Below are 25879 nucleotides of genomic sequence, written 5' to 3'. Positions count from 1 at the left end.
AAGAAAAACTCCTTCACCAACAAAGAGAACTTCAAAAAGGAAATAAAAAATACAATACCATTTATAAAGCCCCTAAAAAGATAAAATACTTAGGAATAAATCTAACCAAGGATGTAAAAGACTTATTCAAAGAAAATTACAAAACAGTACTGCAAGAAACCAAATGAGACCAAAATAAATGCAATCTCAAACCAAATACCAGCAGTATTCTTTAAAGAGATGGAAAAACTAAGCACCAACTTTATATGGAAGGGAAAGAGGCCCTGGATAAGCAAAGCATTATTTTTAAAATAAAATAAAGTTGGAGGCCTCACACTACCTGATCTCAGAACATACTATATAGCCATGTAGTCAAAACAGCCTGGTATTGGTCAAACGACACATTGCATTGGACAAATCTGCTGCAAAAAAACCTCTTGAAAGTGTTAAAAAGCAAAGATGTCACTTTAAGGACTACGGTGCGCCTGACCCAAGCCATGGTGTTTTCAGTGACCTCAGATGCATGTGAAAGCTGACAAAGAATAAGAAAGTCCAAAGAAGAATTGATGCCTTTGAATTATGGTGTTGGTGAAGAATATTGAAGATACCACACACTGCCAAAAGAACCATCTATTTTGGAAGAAGTACAAAAAGAATGCCCTTAGAAGCGTAGATGACAAGACTTCATCTCACATACTTTGGACATGTTATCAGAAGGGACCAGCCCCTGGAGAAGGACATCATGTTTGGTAGAGTAGATATAAGGTCAGCAAAAAAGAGGAAGACCTTCAATGAGATGGATTGACACAGTGGCTCAACAATGGACTCAAGTGTAACAATGATTGTGAGGATGGCTCAGGAACGGACAGTGTTTTGTTCTGTTGTGCATAGGGTCACTATGAGTCAGAACCAACTCAATGACACCTAACAACAACAACACTGGTACAACAACAGACACATAGATCAATGGAACAAAATCGAGAACACAGATGTAACTCCATCCATCTGTGGTCAACTGATCTTTGACAAAGGCCCAAAGTCCATTAAATGGGGAAAAGACAGTCTTTTCAACAAATGGTGCTGGCAAAGCTGAATCTGTAAAAAAAAAAATGAAACAAGACCCATACCTCACACAAAAACTAACTCAAAATGGATCAAAGAACTAAATATAAAACCTGAAATGATAAAGATCAGAAAGAAAAAATAGGGACACTCTAGGGGCCCTAATACATGACATAAATAGGATACAAACCATAACTAATGATGCACAAATACCAGAAAAGAAACTAGATAACTGGAAGCTCCTAAAAATTAAACACTTTTGCTCATCAAAAGACTTCACTGAAAGAATAAAAAGAGAGCCTACAGACTGGGAAAAAAAAATTTTGACTACAACATATTCTTCAAGGGCATAATCTCTAAAATCTGTAGAATATTTCAGTACCTCAACAACAAAAAAGCAATCTGATCAAAAAATGAGCATAAGATATGAATAGACACTTCACCGAAGAAGACATTGAGGCAGCTAACAGACATATGAGGGAATGCTCTTGATCACTAGCCATTAGAGAAATGCCAATCAAAATTACAATGAGATACCATCTCCCCCTGACATTACTGACACTAACAACAAAAAAAAAAAAACAGAAAATAACAAATTTTGGAGAGTTTGCAGAAAGATTGGAACTCTTATGTACTGCTGGTGGGAATGTAAAATGGTACAACCACTTTGGAAAATGATATGGCTCTTCCTTGAAAAGCTAGAAACAGAAATAACATACAATCCAGCAATCCCATTATAGCATTATTCAGAATAACAAAAAGATGGAAACAACTTAAGTGTCCATCAACAGATGAATGGATAAATTATAGTACATGCACACAATGGAATATTATTCAATGATAAAGAACAAGGATGAATCCACGAAACATCTCACAAGATGAATGAATCACAAAAGGACAAATATTTTATGAGACCACTGTTATAAAACCCCAAGAAAAGCTTTACACACAGAAAAAAACAATCTTTGATGGTTACAAGGGAGGGGAGAGGTGGAGAAGGGAAATCACTAACTGCATAGTAGACAAGAGTTAACTTTCGTGAAGGGTAAGTCAGCACACAATATAGAGCAAGTCATAACAACTTGACCAAAACAAAATCGCAGAAGCTTCCCAGACACATCTAAACACCTTGAAGTACCAAGGTGCCGGGGCTGAGAGCTGGAGACCATAGTCTTGGGGGAAATCTAGGTCAGTTGGCATAACGTAGTTCATAAAGAAAATGTTCTACAACCTATTTTGGTAAGTAACATCTGGGGTCTTAAAAGCTTGTGAGCAGCCATTTAAGATATATCCACTGGTCCCATCTGGCTGGAGCAAAGGAGAATGAAGAACAAAGACACAAGGGAAAGATTAGTCCAAAGGACTAATGGACTACAACTACCACAACCTCCACCAGCCTGAACCCAGAAAAACTAGATGGTGCCTGGCAGGGATCACAATAGAGGGTCCTGGACAGAGTGGGACAAAATATAAAACAAAATTCAAATTCACACACACACACGAGAAGACCAGACCAGGCTTGCTGGTCTGAAAGAGACTGGAGAAACCCCAAGAGTATGGCCCCAGACACCCTTTGACTTAGTACTGAAGTCACTCCTGAGGTTTAATCTTCAGCCAAAGATTTGACAGGTCTATAGGGCCAACAACACAAGTGAGAGACGTGCTTCATAGTTCAGTCGTGTACGTGAGACTAATGTGCACACCAGACCAAAAGCAAAGATGAGAAAACAGGAAGGGACAGGAAAACTGGATGAATGGAAACAGGGAAACGGGTGGAGAATGGGAGAATGTTGACACATTGTGGGGTTTGGCAACCAATGTCACAGAACGATTTGTATATTAACTGTTTAATGAGAAACGAATTTGCTCTGTAAACTTTCACCTAAACTACACACACACAAAAACCCCTACAATGAGATACCACCTCACCCTGACATTACTGGCGCTAACAAAAATAACAAATGTTGGAGAGGTTGTGGAGAAACTGGAACTCATGCACTGCTGGTGGGAGTGTAAAATAATACAACCACTATGGAAAATGATATGTTGCATCCTTAAAAAGTTGGAAATAGAAATACCATACAATCCAGCAATCCCACTCCTACGAATATATCCTAGGGAAATAAGGGCCCTCACACAAATAGACATGCATGTCCATGTTCATTGCAGCATTACTCACGACAGCAAAAAGATGGAAAAAACCCGTGTAAGGGAATTAAAGAAAAACTTGAGGTACCTGGTATGATCTGAACTGGCCAGTTTGAGGATTGGATACAATTCCCTGTTGAGGGACTGAAAACCCTAGAGGCAGCCATCTTCCATACTGTTTCTGAGAGGAATGAATGCCCAGTAATGATGATGTGACTATGCTGCAACCCCTCCCTGTCACTCATCCATGTAATTGCTGCACTGTAGTCAATATAAGAAAGAGACGTATACCCTTTTAAGCCAATTGCCTTACAGAACTGGGTACAGGAAGACCTGCCTTAAAACGGTCAACTACCAATAAAGTAATGTCTTTCTATGATCTAAGCCTGTGATTACCAATCAAGTAATGTCTTTCAATGATCTAAGTTTGTAAATGCCAATCAAGTAACATGTTTCATATTCATTGTTCTCCTATAAAACATCACTGCTGAGATGGCATTTTGAATTTCTGTATTCTACCACATGGAGTTTAGTTTACTCCCAGCTTGAGCTGTGTCTTTTCTTGCAATAAATCTCTGAATTTTACCCTAATCAGAGCACAGATGTGTACTCTATGACAAACCTAAGTGCCCATCAACAGATGAATGGATAAACAAATTATGGTACATACACACTATGGAATACTATGCAACTATAAAGAACAACGATGAATCCAGGCAACATCTCATGGATAAACCTGTAGGACACTATGCTGAGTGAAATACATCAACAACGAAAGGACATATATTGCAGGAGACCATATTATAGGTCAAGAAAAGGTTTACATACAGAGAAAACATTCTATGATGTTTACAAGGGTGAGGAGTAATGGGGAGGGCAAATCACTAAGTAGATAGTAGACTAAGTGTTAAAGTTTGGTGAAGAGTAAGGCAATACACAGTATAGGGGAAGTCAGCACAATTTGACCAAGGCAAATTCACAGAAGTTTCCTAGACACATTCAAAATCCTTGAAGGACCGAGTTGCCGGGGATGAGGGCTGGGGATCACGATCTTAAGGGACATCTAGGTCAATTGGCATAACACAGTTTATAAAGAAAATGTTTTACATCTTGTATCAGTGAGTAGCATCTGGGGTCTTAAAAGCTTGCGAGCAGCCATCTAAGACAATACATGTGTTGGTCTCATCCTGTCCAAAGCAAGGGAGAATGAAGAAAACCAAAGATACAAGGAAAATATTAGCCCAAAGGACTAAAGGACCACATAAACCGCAGCCTTCTCCAGCCTGAGCCCAGAAGAACTAATGATGCCTGGCTACCACCACTGACTGCTTTGACAGGGATCACAATAGATAGTCCTGGACAGAGCGGGAGAAAAATGGAGAACAAAATTCAAATTCACAAAAGAAGACCAGACTTACTGGTCTGACAGAGACTGGGAGGAAGTCCTGAGACTACGACTCCCAGACACCCTGCTAACTCAGAACTGAAGCCACACCTGAAGTCCACCTTTCAGATGAAGATTAGACAGGCCTATAAAACAAACAGTAACTAATTGAGAAAGGAGTATTCCAGATTTGCCCTGAACTGCCCCCTAGCTCAATGAACAACGATTTTGGTGATTTCTTTCTGCATGCCCATCCCTCTTCCTTACATTTGAATCTATCCACCCTGTTCTGTCTCTGAAAGACCAGTATTTGGAGGACAATTCTAGGCTCAGAGATTGGCCACCAGCCAGGAAATAAATATTGACAGGAAACCCATGCTAGAGTCTCTAGCTCTTATCACCATCGATCAACATCCCAATTAGAACCTCAAAAAGAAATCCCCATTTGCCTACTCTTTCAAAGGGGTGAGTACACCATTTTAGTAAAGGAGATTCCAGGAGCTGCTGATCCTATGCCTAGAATGAGCCCTTTTTCCCTCACAGCTGAACTTTGTCAGCTGCCTTGGATCTCTACTTTCTCTAACTTCTCTTGCATGTCACTGCTTACCCAAATCAAGTTGGCCTGCTCAAAAACATTTAATGCTTTCCCATTGTCTGCAGAATCAAGGACAAACTACTTACTTTTACACTCAAGGCCTTCAATTTTGCCCAAACGTTGTGGATGTTGTTAGCTGCCTTTGAGTAGGCCCCCATCTCATGGGGATGGTCATTTGCAGATCATTGACCGATTTTTGGCAGCAGGTTACCAGGCCTTTCTTTCTGGGCCATCTTAATCAGAGAGCACCGCTGAAACCTGCTAGCATCACAGCAACACATAAGCCTCTACTGTCAGATGGGTGGTTACTGTGCATGAGGTACACTGGCTGGGAATTGAACCTGGGTCTCCTACATGAATGGTGAGAATTCTACCACAGAACCATCGCTAAAACACATTGTCGTTGAGTTGATTCCAACCCATAGCAACCCTATAGGACAGAGTAGAACTGCCCCATAGGGTTTCCAAGGCTATATCTTTATGGAAGCAGAATGCCACATCTTTCTCCAGCAGAGTAGCTGATGGATTCAGACCACCAACCTTGTGTTTAGCTGCTGAGCGCTCAACTATGGTGCCACCAGGGCCCTTGAACAATCACTAGCCATCCACAATTATTTTCCTCTGCTGTGTTACACAACTTCGCTTGTTCTTATAACCCTGTCTTTATAAATTTGTAGTGCTTTACTAACTGTAGGTGTTCAGTGAAAGTTTGTTGATTAGCTTATTTTCAAATGATGCCAAAAAAAGTGAGTTGAGCTTGCTTAAATAGATGCTTTTTTCTTTCACAATCCCAAAGAAAGTTTTTTGTTGTTGTTGTTAAGATAAACTTAAGATTTTAGATAAAAAAGAGATGATTTTGGTCGGGGGGGGGAGCGGTAAGAGGTACGGCCTAATTCAACCTATAAATTTAGCTGTCAGGTTTGACTGATAAGAGGATACTCAGAAATATAATTATTTGTAAATTATATAGAAAAAAAGATGTTAAAAATTTTTTTAATTGAATTCTTAAATGTTGGCCTTATTTTATATTTTCAGTGGAGAAGTTTACAAAAATGGTCCTCCTTATAAGCAGTTTTTGGAATATCAGGATTAAGTAAATTTAATTTCCCATTTTTCTCCTCTTATAATATTATACTGATTATAAAAAGTAATATATGCTCATTATAAAAATTTGGAAAATGCAAACAAAGAGATGAAAACTACAATCAAATCTTACTACTCAAATGTTACCATTGTTAACCTATTGGTATTTTCCTTCTAGTTTTTTCATATACATATATATATACCTACATATATTCTTTAAAACTTTCTAAGTGCATGTATTATAAGTTATAGCATGATGAGTTATCATAAACTTTACACACTCACAGAACCAACCTGCAGGTCAAAAACTTCTGCTCCGCGCCAGTCAGTAGCCTTCTCCAAGGATAACCACTATCCTGACTTCTGCCACATGGACTAATTTTACCTCTCTGTGGTCTTGATATAAATAGAATTATACAGTATTTTTTGTGCACCTGAATTTTTTCACTTCACATTATGTTTGTGAGTTTTATTCATATTACTGCATGTGGCAGTATAATATTGCACCGTGAATACACCAACATTTATTTACCCATTTTATCTCTGATAGGCATTTTGGGTGGTTTACAGTTGGGGGTTATAATGAACTGTGCAGCTATGAACATCCTTTGCATTTCTTTGTGTGTATACACTTAGGGGAGGAATTATTGAGTCATAGGTATGCATATGCTCAGTTTTAAGGCCAGTTTTCCAAAGAAGTTGTACCAGTTTATACCTCCCGACTCCCGTCATCCACATATGAGAGTTCTAATTGCTCTATGACCATGCCAACATCCGGTATTTTCCAGCTTTTTCATTTTTAGCCATTCTGATGATATATCGCCCAAACCTACTGCCATCCAATCAATTCCGACTCATAGTGACCCTATAGGACAGAGTAGAATTGCCCCCATAAGGCTTCCAAAGCTATAAATCTTTTCCGAAGCAGACTGCCAGCCACACCTTTCTCCCGTGGAGTAGCTGGTGGGTTTGAATCGCCGACCTTTTTTGGTTAGAAACAGTGCTTAAATCACTGCGCCACCAGGGCTCCTTGGTAGATATATACTGCCATCTTATTGTAGTTTAATTTGCATTTCCTTGATACTAATGAATTAGAGCACTTTTTCATGTTTACTGGCCATTTGGATATTTTCTTTTGTGAATTATTTGTTTAAGCATTCTGTCCTCATTTCTAGTGGCTTGTCTGTTATTTTCTTATTTGCTTAGGGAAATTCTTTATATATTAATTGGTATTTCTTAAATACAGCAATTTTAGGTTTACAGAAAAATTGCACAGAAAATGCTCATCATTTATGGTTTTTAATATTTCAAGTAATCCTAAATATACAAATACTTTGAGATCTTTGCTTTTTTAATATAACATTATACAATGAACATTTTACCACACTATTAAAACTTCTACATGATCATTATTTTAATGTATAACACTATACTTCATCATTTAGATGCACTATAATTTATTTAATAAGTTCTATGCGATTAGAGAGTTAAACTGTTTTTTCTCTTTTATTACTAAATTGCAAGGAACACTGTTGTTCATAAACTTTTATCTGAATTTCTATTTACTTCTGCGGATGTGTTACTAGAAATATTTCCTTGGAATATATGTATGTTTTTAAAGCTTTGACACATTACAAAATCCTCTCCAGACATGTTTAAATAATATACACTTTCTGCACCAGTGTTCTCACGTATTCTTAACTAGAGAGCAAGCTATCCATAGAGTAGCTTCTCCTACCTACTCACCTCCTTCCCTTGCTCCCGTCCGCCATGATTTCATTTCTATTACTAATGAGATTAGAAGTTCAGAGGCAGTCTGAGCCACCAGGGTAAAAAAGCCAGAGACTTAAACAGTGTGCAAAGTAGGTCTCAATGACACTTTGTTTTAGGCATTTCAGACTTTGGCTAGCCACTGAACCTTTCCACAAACTCAAGCCCAATATGACTGTTGCTTTGAATCAAGGATGACAAATGTCTGGGCCTATTCTGTTCCTGGTCCTTCCTCCTTTCACCATCATCACAACCTCTCCCTGCCACCCATGATTCCACTCTACTCCCATCAAGATAGTGGACCTTCAAGGACTCCTCAGAATACATTACAAATCCCACCGCTGAAATGCAACACCCTCCATTGCACAGATGAAAAATAGGCTTGTCTAAAGATAAAGAGGTAGTAGTGAATGGTTCCAATAAACTGTTATGACCAGCTCCATATTCATTCCTCTAAACAACAAAATTAATATACCCATCTCGACATAAACTTCTGCTAAAACTAAAATTTAATTGAAAAGAACTCAAAATTCCTGCTTAATTCCACCCACTAGTTCTTCTTAACTGACATGTCTATTATCGTAATTATTACTAGCTAAGTCTAAGTCACATCTGTGTACTTAGTGTCTTAGCTCCTAGAGAAAGGAGACTGAATATCAAAGCTTTCACTAAAAACTTGCAAAAAAAAATTAGCTATCTTTGAGCTAACAAGTGTAGGGAACAGAGCAGAGCAAAGGAATTAAATACATTGTGGGAAAAACATATACGTGTATGTACCATGTCAGTCATGAATTTAAAATGCTATTATGATTTTTACCATTCGGACTTCCAATATTTAGTAAGATATAAAAATAAAGCAAAACAAGACCAGCCAAAATAGTCCATGTGAAATAAACCACAGCTGGTAAATAGTGTTACCACTTCAATTCAGAAAACTATAAAAAACTGGGTTAAAAATGAATATCGTTTGATCAGTAAAAGGTCAAACCTAGTATTAAGGCCTAAGAGAAATGAAATCATATTATTTGGAAAAGACAAGATGAAGTTATAAATAAATGTATCTAGTTATATAAAAAATTAATATACTAAAAATAATATTTTGTTCATTCTAATTTCAACTGCCTCAGTTCCTCTGTGGAATAAAACAGGATATGAATCATTCATCAATAGCACACTAAAGATCAAAAAAAAAGATAAAATTTGAACTGTCATCTAAGCGATGATTTCTAAAATTTCCTTTTCCATTTTCTCAGTAGTCTTGCAGTATTTATAAAGGCTTATTGAAGCCTCCTCCGTGCATTATCAAAGCTAAATTCCCCATCACCTGCCACCCACTAGTCCACCCACATATTCAATTTCCCACTCTCTGTCAATAGCACCATCATTTTCTGCATTGCTAAATCTTAAATTTTTGAGTCATCATTGACTCATTCTTCTTATCTTCTGATTTTATTTAGTCACCATGAAATCCTATATAATTGTTCGGCAAAATAGATTTGGATTTCATTCACTTTCCTTTATTTTCAGAACCCTGTCATCTTGTCCTTGTGTAGCCCAAATACTCCTTTTGTACCTGACTCTGTGGTATGTCAAATCAGAATAACAGCAGTCTGACTAAGATGTCTCTCAAACTTGAATCCCCTCAAGCAATGTTGTAATTGTTATTGTTAAAATATTTACTGCAGAAACAAACAATATTATTTCACCCTTAAAGAAAAGAATTTATCAGTTCTTGTGCCACTCGAAGGAGAATATTCTCTGTGTCAAGTTAAGCATTAATTTTCATTGCTGACTCTACCTCAGTTGTTCAATATATATTTTAATTTTCCCAAGTTTGGTTCATGTCTTCCTTGTTTAACTTTTGTTTTTCTTGAGTTCCTAGTTTGCTTTTCATTTTAAAAATCTAATTTTATGCCCATACCACATCACTGGCAGTGACGGTCCAGTGGTAGAGTTCTCGCCTTCAATGTGAGAGACCCAGTTTTGATTGCCCATTCCAAAGAAAGGTGATCCAACAGAATGGGAAAACTATCGGATAATAGCAGTAATATCATACACAAGTAAAATTTTGCTGAAGATCATTCAAAAGCCTTTGCAGCAGTACATCGACAGGGAACTGCCAGAATTTCAAGCTGTAGTCACAAGAGTAAATGGATCCAGGAGTATCACTGCTGATGTCAGATGGATCTTGGGGAAAAGCACAGAATACAAGAAAGATGTTTACCTGTGTTTTATTGACTATGCAAAGGCATTCAACTATGTGGATCATAAGTAATTATGGATAACATTATGAAGAATGGGAATTTCAGAACAGTTAATTGTGCTCGTATGGAAGTTGTACATAGCCCAAGAGGCAGTCATTGGAACAGAACAAGGGGATTTAAACTCAGAAAAGGTGTGTGTCAGAGTTGTATCCTTTCACCATGCTTGTTCAATCTGTATCTGAGCAAATAATACAAGAAGCTGATCTATATGAAGAAGAGTCTGTTATCAGGATTGGAGGAAGGCTCCTTAACAACCTATGATATGCAGATGACACAATCTTGCTTGCTGAAAGTGAAGAGGACTCAAAGCACTTGCTGATGAAGATCATAGTCTACAGCCTTCAGTGTGGATTACACCTCAATATAAAGAAAACAAAAATCCTCACAACTTGACCAATAAGCAAAATCATGAAAAATGGAGAAAATATGGAAGTCGTCAAGGATTTCATTTTAATTGAATCCACAATCAACGCCCATGGAAGCAGCAGGTAAGAAATCAAATGACGTACTACACTGGGCAAAGCTACTGCAAAGGCTTCTTTAAAGTGTCATAAAGCAAAGATGTCACTTTTAGGACTAAGGTGTGCCTGATCCAAGCCATGGTATTTTCTATTGCTTCATATGCATGAGAAAGCTGAACAATAAATAAGGAAGATAGAAGAATTGACATTCTTTGAATTATGATGTTGGCAAAGAATTCTGAATACACCATGCACTACCAGAAGAATGAACAAATCTGTCTTGGAGGAAGTACAGCCAGAATGCTCCTTGGAAGCTAGGATGTCAATACTTTGTCTCACATGCTTTGGACATGTTATCAGAAGGGACAAGTAGCTGGAGATGGACACCATGCCTGGCAAAGTAAAGGATCATCAAAAAAGAGGAAGACCCTTGTTGAGATGGATTGACACAGTGGCTGCAACAATGGGCTGAAGCATAGCAATGATTGTTAGGATGTTGCAGGACTGGATGGTGTTTTGTACATAGGGTGGTTTTTTACATAGGGTAGTTATGGATCTGAACCAATTTGAAGGCAACAAACAACATAACAATGATAAAATTTATCCATATGTTCTAATGATATCCTTTTTTGCTATTTTTTTAAAAATCCAGGATCTAATCAAGGATCAAGTATAGCATTTAGTTGCCATTTCTCTTTGCCTCTATTATTCTAGAAGTTCTGCATTAGCACAATTAATTGTTCTGTAATTCCCATTTTTTGCAATGTTATCCATAGTGTGTTATGATCTACAGAGTCAAATACCTTTGCATAGTCAATAAAAGACATGCAGAACCTGTACATAGATCAAGAGGCAGCCTTTCAAACAGAACAAGGAGATACTTCATGGCTTAAAAAAAAAGTTGTGCATCAGGATAGTATCCTTTCACCATACTTATTCAATCTGTATGCTGAGCAAATATTACGAGAAGCTGGACTATATGAAGAAGACCTCACCATCAAGATTGGAGGAAGACTCATTAACATCCTGCGTCATGCAAATGACACAACCTTGCTTGCCCAAAGTGAAGGGGACCTGAAGCACTTACTGATGAAGATCAAAACCACAGCCTTCAGTATGCATTACATCTCAAAATAAAGAAAACAAAGATTCTCACAACTGGACCAATAAGCAACATTGTGATAAACAGAGAAAAAATTGATGTTGTCACGGATTTCATTTTGCTTGGATCCACAATCAAATCCTATGGAAGCAGCAGTCCAGAAATCAAATGACATTTTGAATTGAGCAAATTTGATGCCAAACATCTGTTTAAAATCTCCAAAAGCTAAGATGTCAGTTTGATGACTAAGGTGCATCTGACCCAAGTCATGGTATTTTCAGTCACCTCAACTTTTTTTTTTTTTTCATCTGAATGTGACAGCTGGACAATGAAAAAAGAAGACTGAAGAAGAATTGTATGTATTTGGATCATGGTGTTGGCAAAGAATATTGAGTATACCATGTACTGCCAGAAGAAGGAACAAATCTGTCTTACAAGTAGCACAGTCAGAATGCTCCCTCTTGGAAATGAGGATGGTGAGTCTTGTCTTGCTTACTTTGGACATGTCATCAGGAGGGATCAGTCCCTGGAGAAGGACATCATGCTTGGAAAAGTAGAGGGTGGTCAAAAAAGAGAAAGACCCTTAACAAAATGGATTAACACTGTGGATGCAACAATAGGCTCAAATATAGCAATGATTGTGAGGATGATGCAGGACTGGGCAAGGTTTTGTTCTACTATACATAGAGTAGTTATGAGTCAGAGCCAACTTGACGGCACCTGACAATAACAACAACAATCTAGAAGTCACCCAGATTTTGCATTTCAATTCCTGATACCAGTGCAGCTGAAGACAGGATTGTCTTAGGCTTACCTAAAACTTACATTTTTCTCATTTGTAAAATTAATAAGATGGTTTATGTTCAAATTGATCGTGTTCCAATTAATCAATTAATTACCCCCTTGTAAATCTTCAAAGTGTCTCTGAATGGCTAACTCCATACTGTATCCTTTTAATGTAAGTTGAACAAATTACACTCATTATAAGCATTTATAGCTTACAAATTGTTGTTTAAATTAGAAACGCTGTAATGCGTAAAGCTCATTTCACTCATTGCTAAGATGTATAAATATAATGTATTTTACATACCAAACATTCCCTTCCTTTCCATATTTGACACTCATTTTATTACTTCTTTGCATCATTTCCTCTCTAATTGTATCACCTCTCTCCTCATCATTCTCTAAATCTGTTACTTTTCATTTATTTTTTTCTATGTGAGACCTCTCCCCTACCTGTCTCCCCCACCACCACCCCCCCCCCCCACACACCGTTTTCCATAGAAGCAATGAGTAATCTGTCCATGTTAGGACCGTGTTTGTGGTATGGAATAAACAACCAAACACGAGTTAGAAGAACTGGGATTAATTCTTGTGTCTATTAGATTATTAAATGTTGGTGACTTTTAAATGTTACTCTCAATTAGCTTTAGCTAAAAAAAAAAAAAGGAATCAAATAATGGGATAAAAGTGACCTTGGAAAGCACAGAGGCTTGGAGAAGTTAAGTATCTTGCCCAGGTTTACACAGTTGGTGAGTGATGAAGCTGGGATTTAGACCCCAGCAGTGGGATCTAGACTCCCTGATACTAACCACTATATTGCATCTCCCAACTCAGATGCCTGAGGACATTAGAGTGTATGGTTCCTATTTTTGCCTATCGGGATGCCCTTATGGCCATTTCTTTCTCACTTGGTAGAGCGATGTCTCTTCTTAGGACCCAGCCTCTCTTCCTTGATGCCATTTTTGTTCCTTGAACTCCTTGGCTGCATCCAGGAACCGGCCTCTCCTTGTCGTCTGTGACATGAATTGCTACCATTTAGTTCCATTCATACAGATTGAATAGGTATGATGAAAAAATACAACCCTGATGCACATCTTTCACCGTAATTATTCAATCTGTATGCTAAGCAAAAAATCCAGGAAGCTGGACTATATGAAAAAGAACATGGCATCAGGATTGGAGGAAGACTCATTAACAACCTGCATCATGCAGATGACGCAACCTTGTTTGCTAAAAGTGAAGAGGACTTGAAGTACCTACTGTTTCAGATCAAAGACCACCACCTTCAGTATGGGTTACACCTCAATAAAGAAAACAAAGATCTCTGATAAACAGAGAAAAGATTGAAGTTGTCAAGGATTTCATTTTAGTTGGATTCACAATCAACGCCAATAGAAGCAGCAGTCAGGAAATCATTGGACAAATCTGCTGCAAAACACCTCTTTAGTGTTAAAAAGCAAAGATGTCACCTTGAAGACTAAGGTGCGCCTGACCCAGGTCATGGTGTTTTCAATCGCCTCATATGCATGCAAAAGCTGGAGGATGAATAAAGAAGACCAAAGAAGACTTGACGCCTTTGAGTTGTGGTGTTGGCAAAGAATGTTAAATATACCATAGACTGCCAAAATAATGAAAAAATCTGTCTTGGAAGAGGTACAACCAGAATGCTCCTTAGAAGTAAGGATGGCAAAACTACGTCTCACACACTTTGGACATGTTATCAGGAGGGATCAGTGCCCAGAGAAGGACATCATGCTTGGTATAGTAGAGGGTCAGCAAAAAAGAGAAAGATCCTCAGTGAGATGGATTGATGCAGTGGCTGCAACAATGAGCTCGAGCATAACAATGATTGTGAGGATGGTGCAGGACCAGGCATTATTTCGTTATGGTGTACACAGGGTCACTATGTACGCTATGTACTGACTTGACAGCACGTAACAACAACAACGGCTCCATTCAGTTCAGCCTCTCTTTGGGAATAGGGGGGTGAAGAGTCTTCTGACCATGCAGGTTGAGGTTTGCTTTGTTGTGGTTAGGTGCTGATGCCTCAGTTCTGACTCATAGTGGTCCTGTGTGACAGAGGATAACTGTCTAGGCTGTGATCTTTATGGGAACAGATCACCAGGTCTTTCTCCCAAGGATTGAGGACGGTAGAGAAAAATAGTCCCTCACAGTAGAGAAATACTCATCTACCCTATTCCGACAAACCTGTTTCTCTACCTTGGATTTCCATTTTCAACAAGCCCCCTCTGTTATCCCAGACTTAGTATGTGTCAGACCCCTAAAAAGGGGATAAGAGGGTGGTGTAGAAAGATATTACATTTAGCTGTAAATCACTAAAATTGGTGAGTTCCTCTACGTCTCTAGGCCTGAGACAATATCCGTAAAATAAGGCTACTATCATCTACCTTCTGGAGACCTGGTGGCCCAGTGGTTAAGGGTTTGGCTGCTAACTAAAAAGTTGGTGGTTCGAATCCATCCAGTGGCTCCATGGGAGAAAGCCTTGGTGATCAGGTCCAGTAAAGATTACAGCTTAGGAAACCCTATGGGGCAATTCTACTTAGTCACATGGGGTCTCTATGGGATGAAATCAGCTGACGGCACCTAACAGCATCAGTCCCTACCTTGCAGGACAATTGTATTAGATAAAGTAGATCATGCCAGACTTTGAGGAGAGAAACTAGTAAAAAACAATCATTTAAAAGTGACAGTTATTCTTATTTTTCTTGACAAGAATCTTGTGTAAACAGAACGATTTTCCCTGAGATTCTGACAGTATTTCTGTGTAGTTATTAGTATTCCTGAGAAACAAATACATTTATCTCACTGGGACCTGATATGTGTCCCAGGTTGTAAAAAATAATACTGAATATACAGAGATTACCCTTTTTTATTTTTTATTGTGTTTTAGGTGAAAGTATACAGAGCAAATTAGGTTTTCATTCAAAAATGTATACACAAATTGTTACGTGACATTGATTGCAAACCCTGCATTGTGTCAGCTGTCTCTCCCATTCCCTTTCCTCCCAGTGCTCCTCATGTCCATTCATCCAGTTTTCCTGTTCCTTTCTGCCTTCTTATCTTTGCTTTAGGGCAGGTGGTGCTCATCTGGTCTCATATACTTGACTGAACTAAGAAGCACATTCCTCAGGTGTGTTATTGTTTGTTTTATAGGCCTGTCTAATCTTTGGCTGAAAGGTGGTCTTCGGGAGTGGCTTCAGTTCTGAGTTAGCGGGGTGTTCAGGGGCCATAGTCTTGGGGGTTCCTCCAGTCTCTGTCAGACAAGTAAGTCTGATGCTTTTGTGTGTCTGAATACGAATTTTATTGTACATGTTTTTTCCTGCTTTGTCCAGGACCCTGTATTGTGATCTCTGCCAGAGCAGTTGTTGGTGGTAGCCAGGGACCACCTAGTTTTTCTGGGTTCAGGCTGGTGGAGGTTGTGGTAGTTGTAGTCCATTAGTCCTTTGGACTAATTTTTCCCTTGTGTCTTTGTTCTTCATTCTCCTTTGCTCCAGCCAGATGGGACTAGTGGATATATCTTAAATGGCTGCTCACAAGCTTTTAAGACCCCAGATGTTACTTACCAAAATAGGTTGTAGAACATTTTCATTATGAACTATGTTATGCCAACTGACCTAGATTTCCCCCAAGACCATGGTCTCCAGCTCTCAGTCCCAGCACCTTGGTACTTCAAGGTGTTTAGATGTGTCTAGGAAGCTTCTGTGATTTTGTCTTGGTCAAGTTGTTGTGACTTGCCCTATATTGTATGTTGTCTTACCCTTCACGAAAGTTAACTCTTGTCTACTATGTAGTTAGTGATTTCCCCTCTCCACCTCTCCCCTCCCTCCTAACCATCAAAGATTGTTCTTTTCTGTATGTAAACCTTTTCTTGGGTTTTTATAATAGTGGTCTCATAAAATATTTGTCCTTTTGTGATTGACTTATTTCACTCAGCATAATGGCCTCCAGATTCATTCATCTTGTGAGATGTTTCGTGGATTCATTCTTGTTCTTTATCATTGAATAGTATTCCATTGTGTGCATGTACCATAATTTGTTTACCCATTCATCTGTTGATGGACACTTAACTTGTTTCCGTCTTTTTGTTATTGTGAATAGTGCTGTAATGAACATGGGTGTGCATATGGCTTTTCATGTGATGGCTGTTATTTCTTTAGGATATATACCTAGGAGTGGGATTGCTGGATTGTATATTTCCATTTCTAGCTTTTTAAGGAAGAGTCATATTGTTTTCCAAAATGGCTATACAATTTTACATTCCCACCAGCAGTGCATGAGTTCCAGTCTTCCTGCAACCTCTCCGACATTTGTTTTCTGGTTTTTTTTTTTTTTTTTTAATTCATGCCAGTAACGTTGGGGTAACATGGTATCTCACTGTAGTTTTGATTTGTATTTGTCTCATGGCTAGTGATCACGAGCATTTCCTCATGTGTCTGTTAGCTGCCTGAATGTCTTCTTTGGTGAAGTGTCTGTTTACACCCTTTGCCACTTTTTTAATTGGATTATTTGTCTTTTTATTGTAGAAGTGTTGGATTTTCGAGACTACATGTTTGTGGAATATGTCACAGCGAAAAATTTTTTTCCAGTGTGTAGATTCTCTTTTTACTGTTTTGGTGAAGTCTTTTGATGAGCTTAAGTGTTTAATTTTTAGAAGATCGCAGTTATCTAGCTTATCTTTTGGTGTTTGTGTATTGTTAGTTATGGTTTGTATGCTATTTATGCTGTGTATTAGGGCCCCTAGTGTTGATCTTATTTTTTCTTCCATGATCTTTATAGTTTTGGGTTTTATATTTAGGTCTTTGATCTATTTTGAGTTAGTTTTTTTGTATGGTGTGAGGTATGGGTCCTGTTTCATTTTTTTACAGATGGACATACAGTTTTGCCAGCACCATTTGTTAAAAAGACTGTCTTTTCCCTGTTTAATGAACTTTGGGCCTTTGTCAAAGATCAGGTGGCTGGAAGTAGATGGATTTACATCTGGGTTCTTGATTCTATTACATTGGTCAGGTGCTGAGGACCAGCAGCAGCAGAGAATCGGCAACTGCAGAGAACCAGCAGCACCAGAACCAGGAGACCAGTGCAAGACAGTGCTGGAGCCACCCCATGGGGCAAGAGAGCTGACTGCCTTTGTGCAGTCTGGGCATCTCGTATCCTGATACTTTGTTGAGATCTTCTATTAGTTCAGTAGCCTTCTTGTGGATTCTTTGGGGTTTTCTATCTATAGAATTATGTCATCTGCAAATAGTGATAGTTTTACCTCTTCCTTACCAGTTTGGATGCCCAGTATTTCTTTTTTTGCCTTATTGCTCTAGCTAGGTCTTTCAGCACAATGTTGAATAAGAGTGGTGATAAAAGGCAACCTTGTCTGGTTCCCATTCTCAAGTGAAATGTTTTCAGTCTCTTTCCATTTAGAATGGTGTTGGCTCTTGGTTATTGTATAAATGCCCTCTATTATGTTGAGGAATTTCCCTTCTATTCCTATTTTGCTGAGAGTTTTTATCAGGAATGGGTGTTGGACTTTGTCAAATGCCTTTTCCGCATCAATTGATATGATCATGTAATTCTTTGTTTTATTGATTGATTTTCTAATCTTGAACCATCCTTGCATAACTGGTATGAATGTCACTTGGTGTTGATGTATTATTTTTTTGATATGCTGTTGAATTCTATTGGCTAGAATTTTTGCACCTGTATAAAGAATTTTTTTTTTTTTTAAATAAAGAATATTGGCCTATAGTTTTCTTTTTTTGTTTTTTGTGGTATCTTTGCCTGACTTTGGTATCAGGGTTGTGCTGGCTTCATAGAATGAATTTGAGAGTATTTCTTTGTTTGCTATGCTCTGAAAAAGTTTGAGTAGTTTTGGAGTGAGCTCTTCTCTGAAATTTGGTGGAATTCTCCAGTGAAGCCCTCTGGGCCAGGGTTTTTGTTGTTGTTGCTGGGAGTTTTTTATTACCTTTTCAGTCTCTTGTAATGAGTCTATTTAGTTTTTCTACTTCAGTTTGTGTTAGTTTAAGTATGTAGTGTGGTTCTAGAAATTTGTCCGTTTCCTCTAGCTTTTCAAATTTGTTGGAGTACAATTGTTTGTAGTATTCTGTTATGATCCTTTTTATTTCAGTTGACTCTCTTGCGATATCATCCATCTCATTTTTTATTCGGGTCATTTGCTACCTCTCCTGTTTTTCTTTTGTCAGTTTGGCCAGTGGTAGATCATTTTTGTTGATCCTTTCAAAGAACCAACTTCTGGTCTTGTTGATACTTTCTATTGTTTTTCTGTCCTCTATTTCATTTCTTTCTCATCTAATCTTTATTATTTCCTTTCTTCTGGTGACTGGGCTTCCTTCGTTGCTCTCTTTCTATTTGTTCAAGTGTAGGGTTAATGTTTTGATTTCCATCCTTTTTTCTTTTTTGATATGTGCATTTATTGCTATAAATTGACCTCTAAGCACTAGTTTTGCTGTGTCCCAAAGGTTTTGGTAAGATGGATTTTTATTATCATTTGATTTTATGAATTTTTTATTACATCTTTGATTTTTTCTATTACTCAGTAGTTTTTAAGCAAGATGTTTTTGAGTTTCCATGTATTTGATTTTTTTTTACTTGCTAATCCTGTTAATGATTTCTACTTTTATCGTTTTGTGATTAGAGAAGATGCTTTGTATTATTTTGTTGTTTTGGATTTTGTTGAGCCTTGCTTTGTGGCCTAAAATATGGTCTATTCTAGAGAATGTTCCATGTGCATCAGAAAAGAATGTATACTTTGCTGATGTTGGGTGGAGTGTTCTGTATATGTCTGTGAGGTCAATTTGGTTGACTGTGGCATTTAGATCTTCTGTATCCTTACTGAGTTTTTTTCTAGATATTCTTTACTGAAAGTGGTCTGTTAAGGTCTTCTACTAGTATTGTGGAACTGTCTATCTTTTCAATGCTGTTAGAGTTTGTTTTATGTATTTTGGAGCCCTGTCATTGGGTGCCTGTATATTTTTTATGGTTATGTCTCCTGGTGTATTGACATTTTAATCATTATATATTGTCTTTATCATTTGTGGTGGATTTTGCTTTAAAGTCTATTTTCTCAGAGATTAATATTGTCACTCCTGCTCTTTTTTTATTTTTGTTTGCTTGATACATTTTTTTCCATCCATTGTGTTTTAGCTTGTTTATGTCTTTGTGTCTAAAGTGTCTCTTGTAGACAGCATACAGATGGATCTTTTTCTTTTCTTGTCCTTTTTATCCATTCTGCCACTCTCTATCTCTTTACTGGTGCATTTAGTCCATTTACATTCAGTGTCGTTATTGATAGGTATGAGTTTACGGCTGTCATCTTGATTTTTTTTGTGTGTGTGCGCGTGGTGTTGACAGTTTCTTGGTTCTGCTTAATTTTCTGTGCTGAGTTCTTTTTGTTTGTATATTTTCATCTCTTCCTTTATTGTTGATTTTGTGTTTATTGAGTCCTTATGTTTTTCTTCTTTTTATTTTCATGTGTAGGTTTGTTAGTTTCCTTTATGGTTACCTTGATATTTACCTTTATTTTCTTAAGTTTAAACCTGTCTTTTATTTCTTGATATCACTTTGACTTCCTCTCCATATAGAAGTTCTATAACTATACCGTTTATCCCCTCTTTTTGTTATGACGTTGCTGCTGTTTACATATTGACATTTCTGGTTTCCTATTTTCAGGCTTTTAGACTTGTTTTATTTTTGAGAATTCTTCATCTGAGTTGGTGTCTGTTTGAGCTGTCCTGTGTCCTAATCTTGAATTGTCTGATAGTGTTTGTTCTCTAACTGGAGGACTTTCTTTAATATTTCTTGTGATTTTGGTCTGGTTTTTACATATTCCCTTAATTTTTGTTTGTCTGAAAATGTCCTAATTTTTGTTATCATACTTGAGAGACAATTTTGCTGGATATACGATCCTCCGCTGGCAGTTTATTTTTCCTTCAAGGCTTTATATATGTCATCCCATGGCCTTCTTCCTTGCAAAATTTTGCTGAATAGTCAGCACTTAGTCTTACTGGTTTGTAGGTGACTTTTCATTTTGCACTAACTGCTCTCCAGATTCTTTCTTTGTCTTTGGTTTTGACAAGTTTGGTTATTATATGTCTTGGTGACTTTCTTTTCGGGTCTATTCTGTGTGGGGTTCGATAAACTTCTTGGATAGATATCTTCTCATCTTTCATGATAGTAGGGAAGTTTTCTGCCAGCAAATTTTCAGCAATTCTCCTGTGTTTTCCATTCCCCTTCCTGCCCCCCAATTCTGGAACTCCAATTACACATGAGTTTTTCCTGTTGATAGTGTCCCACCTAATTCTTAGGCTTTCTTCATTCTTTTTCTGAAATTTTCCTAAAACAAATTGGTGTCAAAGGATTTGTCTTGGATCTCATTAATTCTATCTTGCATTGTCTCATTCTGCTCCTACATCCTTTTACTGAGCTGTCTAATTTTTGGATTTCTAGTTGCTACTTTTGTATCATTTGGCTAGCAGCCTATTTATTCTGTCATTTTGTTCTTGCATTGTTTTCCTGAATTCTACTGTTGCTTTGTCTGTGTTTTCCTTGGTTTTGTCTGTTTTCCCTGGTCTCTTTCTTCATGCCTTGGAGAGCTCTGTATATTAGTCTTCCAAATTCTTTATCAGATAGTTACATTGCCTTATTTTTTTCCAGAAGGTTTTCTGGTTCTTTATTTTGGTCACTTGTTGGAGGCTTCTTGTCTTACTTCTTTATGTGATATTGTCTGTTGTCTCCAAGGGATCTAAGTTATTTTATTTATTTATTTATTGTATCCTGAATTGTTGTTGTCATTGTTGTTTTGATATATCCAAGCAGGCTGGGTGTATGTGCTATTGTGGTTGCTAATCTGGTGCATTGAAGCTCTCTCCTTCTGTCTCTGGGTGGGCACAGCAGCAACTGGTATATGAGCACAGGTCCCTGTTCACTGTTTTTGCAGGGCTGCTCGGGATTTAGGTGGTGTTTTTGGTGAGGTGATGAATCTGTCCTGCTGGTCACCTGACCTTAGGTATAGGGTATTTTTTCCCGTGGTCATTGGCTTGAGTGTTGTGTGTGTGATCTGCCACTTGCCAGATGGTCGGGACTAAAGTTTCTAGGTCATCGGTCACCGGGTAGATGGTGCAAAGACTCTTACAAAAAGTTCTGGGCAGGCAGGGGTGTGTGGAGGTGTTTGGAGCAGGCACAAGTCTCTGGTTGCAGTGGGGGACGATGCAGGGGGTGAAGCAGGGGCTGTTGGCTGCCCATAGATGCCCAGTTGGTGGGTGTTCCACTGCCCACTAGAATGTGTCATGGGGGAGGTTGTGCAGCTTGTCCTCTGGTGCCCAGTGCTGTTGGCTGGAGGGATTGGTGGGTGTCACTGTTCCTCAATCCCCCATTGTGGGCAGCTGGATGGAGTGGGTGGTACGACCAACTCTCAGGCCCCCAGAGTGGGTGGTTGACTTCCCATCTTAGGGGATGGGATGATGGTGAATGCCCCAGGTCCGCAGCTCCTGCTTGGATGCTGCAGGTGAAGTGGGCTTCAGCTGGAAATGCTGCCCGCCTTGTCCCAATATGGCTGCCCTGTTCTAGCTCAGCCAACAAGTTGCAAGTGCAGGTGATCAGAGGGTGGAGGGCCCTGAAAATCTGGGTACCTCCTGCACCAGTGGCTGGGTAAAGGGGCAGGCACCTCAGACCTGGCCGACAGCTACCAGCTTAGGGGCCAGGCTGTGTCATATGCCACAGGTCTGTAGTTCCCATTTAACTTCTGCAGATGAAGTGGACTTCAGCTGGGAATGCCACTCACCTTGTCCCAGTGGGGCCGTGCTGTGACAGCTCGGCCCCCAAGGTGCTGGCAAAAGTGATCAGAGGTGGTGGAGGGTGCTGCAAATCTGTGAACACCTAGTGTTGGTGGCTGGGCTAAGGGGTGAGCACCTCCAGACCTGGGGCATGAGTTCCTGGTTTAGAGAGCATTGTAGTATCAAATGCCACTGGTCTGGTGTTGGAACGAGGAGGAGTTGGATAAGGGATAGGGAGTGCTCCTTGGCCTGTGGAGCTCTGGCATGGAGTGGGAGGCCGGACTGAGTTGGGTGTGTGCACTTAACTTTTGCAGGACTGGAATCATTCCTGACTGACACTGGAGGTACTTGCCAAGTCGCTTCTGCTTAGGTGCACCAGGTGGAGTAGGTTTTGGCTGAGGATACTGTTGCTTGTCTCAATATGTCCATGCTGTGCAGGTTCATCTGGCAGGATGCTGGTGACCCATAACTCTCCATTTCTGCTGTTTTTGAATTGTTTCTCCTTCCACATGTCGGTCATTTCAATTCTTCAGCCTTGTCTTTGATGCTTAGGGTTCCTAGATTATCTGATTGTTTTTTCTGGCCTTTGCTGTAAGAGGGATGACACAAAGCACCAGACTACTCTGCCATCTTGGCCTGCCTCTTTCAGCATGAAATTTCTGATTACTAGGGACAAAAAGAAGAATTTAATTTCTTTCAGAGAAGAAAAAAATTATTACACATGAAGAACTGGATGGTAGCTATAAAACACACACACACACACAGAGAGAGCAAGGCCTTCAAGATTTGGAAAGGAAGGGAAGGAGTATTTTGAAATTAAAATTCTATACCCACCTAACAAATTAAGTTCGAAAGTTCAACAGAGTTGCACAACATGATGAACACAATTAATGTCACTAAATTGTAATCGTAAGGAACGTTGAAATGGCAATTTTTTACTTATATATGTTTTTACATATATGTATATAAAAATTTTCTTAAGTGCAACAAATATGTTTCAGACGTGCAAGATCAGATCTCAAAAATTATGCCACTCCTGCACACTTTTTCTAGAAGCTGCTATAGGAAGTACTCCACCAAAACAAAAGATCAAGCCAAAAAAGAGAAAAACATGGGACTCAGGAAATGGAAGCCCACAAACAAGAGAGGCAAGGGAAATGTGCAGGACAGTGGTGAAGGGAGATGTCAGGTTGACGTTTGTAGAAAAGCCTGGAAAGCATCCATATAGATCAGAGTAGGTCAGGAGTCTCTGGAAATCTTTTGCATTTTACTAGGAATAAAATCATCCGCAAGGAGTTATGATCTGGACTTTTATTTTCCAAATAAAATATATATATACCACTCATGTCATTTCGCTTTTCTAGTGCATTTACTAGAACTTCTAAAACAGTGTTGAATAATTCTTGATGGCTTTGCTTTTACTATTTTTGATATTTTATAATTTTAATAGAATGCCTGCAGTTGGTTTCTGATAAATACCTATTGTAAAGTTTAGGAACTACTTTAAGTCCTTTGATTTCTATTTTCTTCAAGTATTTCCTTAGGGCTGGCTACTTCATATAACTGAATGATTTTTAGCAGAATGTTAATTGAAAAAAATCTCTGTTTTTTGTTAATATTATAAAATATGTTGATGTTCTTGTCAGGTGCTGTTGAGTCAGTTCCAACTCATACTGACCCCATGTACAACAGAATAAAACACTGCCTGGTCTTATGCCAGCCCTACAATCTTTGCTGTTTGAGCCCATTGCTCCAGCTACTGTGTCAGTCCATCTCATTGAGGGTCTTCCTCTTTTTTGTTGACCCTTTACTTTACCAAACAAGATGTCCTTCTCCAGGGACTGGTCCCTCCTGATAACATGTCCAAAGTTTGTGAGATGGAGTCTCGCCATCCTTACTTCTAAGGAGCATTCTGGCTGCACTTGTTCCAAGACAGATTTGTTTGTTCTTCTGGCAGTCCATGGTATATTCAATATTCTTCGCCAACACCATAATTCAGATTCATGAATTCTTCTTCAGCTTTCACATGCATATGAGACAATTGAAAATACCATGGCTTAAGTCAGGTTCCCCTTAGTCCTCAAGGTGATATCTTTGCTTCTAAACACTTTAATGAGGTCTTTCCTAGCAGATTTGCCCAAAGCAATGCATCATTTGATTTCCTGACTGCTGCTTCCATGGGAGTTGACTGTGGATCCAAGTAAAATGAAATCCTTGACAACTTCCATATTTTCTCCATTTATCATAATGTTGCTTGTTGGTTCAGTGGTGAGGATTTTTGTTTTCTTTATATTGATGTTTAATACCTGGTGGCATAGTGGTTAAGAGCTATGCTGCTAATGAAAAGGTCGGCAGTTCAATCCACCAGGCACTCATTGGAAATCCTATGGGACAGTTCTACTCGGTCCTTTAAGGTCGTTGTGAGTTGCAATCGACTCCACGGCAACGGGTTTGGTTTGGTTTTGATTCCATACTGAGGGCTGTAGTCTTTGATCTTCATCAGTAAGTGCTTCAAGTCTTCTTTACTTTCAGCAAGAAAGGTTGTTATCTGCATATTGCAGGTGGTTAATGAGCCTTCCTTCAACCCTGATGCCACGTCCTTCTTCATATAGTCCAGTTTCTCAGATTACTTGCTCAGCATACAAATTGAGTAAGTATGGTGAAAGGATACGACCTGATGCATACCTTTTTTGGTTTCAAACCATGCAGTATCCCCTTGATAGATTTTCTAATATAGAACCTTTATAACATTCCTGGAAATACCCTTTTAGTTGTCACGTTTTATTCTTTTAATACACTGCTATGTATAATATGGTGGTTTAAACCCACCTGTCACTCCATGGGAGAAAGATGTGCCAATCCACTTCCATAAAGATTAAAAAAAAAGCCCCTCTGCCATCTAGTCGATTCTGACTCATGGTGACCCTAAAGGACAGGGTAGAACTGCCCCACAGAGTTTCCAAGTAGCGCCTGGTAGATTTGAACTGCCGACCTTGTGGTTAGCAGCTATAGCACTTAACCACTATACAACCAGGGTTTCCTCTGATTACAGCATTGGAAACCATATGGGGCATTTCTACTCTATCCTATTGGGTCGCTATGAGTCAGAATCAACTTGACGGCAATGGGGTTTTGTTTGGTTGGTTGGTTGGTTTTTATATTTAATATAAGGTTTTTTTTTTAGGTGATGCAAATGGTTTGCACTCAACTTATAGCCTAAAGGTCGGCAGTTCAAACCCATCCAGCGGTATAACAAAAAAAAAAAAAGCCTGGTGATCTTCCATTAAGATTATAGCCAAGAAAACCCTATGGAGCAATTCTACTCTGTAAAACATAAGGTCATCATGAGTCACAATCAACCCAATGGCAACTAATAACAACATGTTTAATTTGCTTGTATTTTTTTTGGAATTTTTGCATCTATATCCAAGAGTGAACTTGGTATATA

This window comes from Elephas maximus, chromosome 4 (assembly GCF_024166365.1).
Source record: "Elephas maximus indicus isolate mEleMax1 chromosome 4, mEleMax1 primary haplotype, whole genome shotgun sequence".
NCBI lineage: Eukaryota > Metazoa > Chordata > Mammalia > Proboscidea > Elephantidae > Elephas > Elephas maximus.
This window is presented reverse-complemented; position numbering follows the sequence as displayed.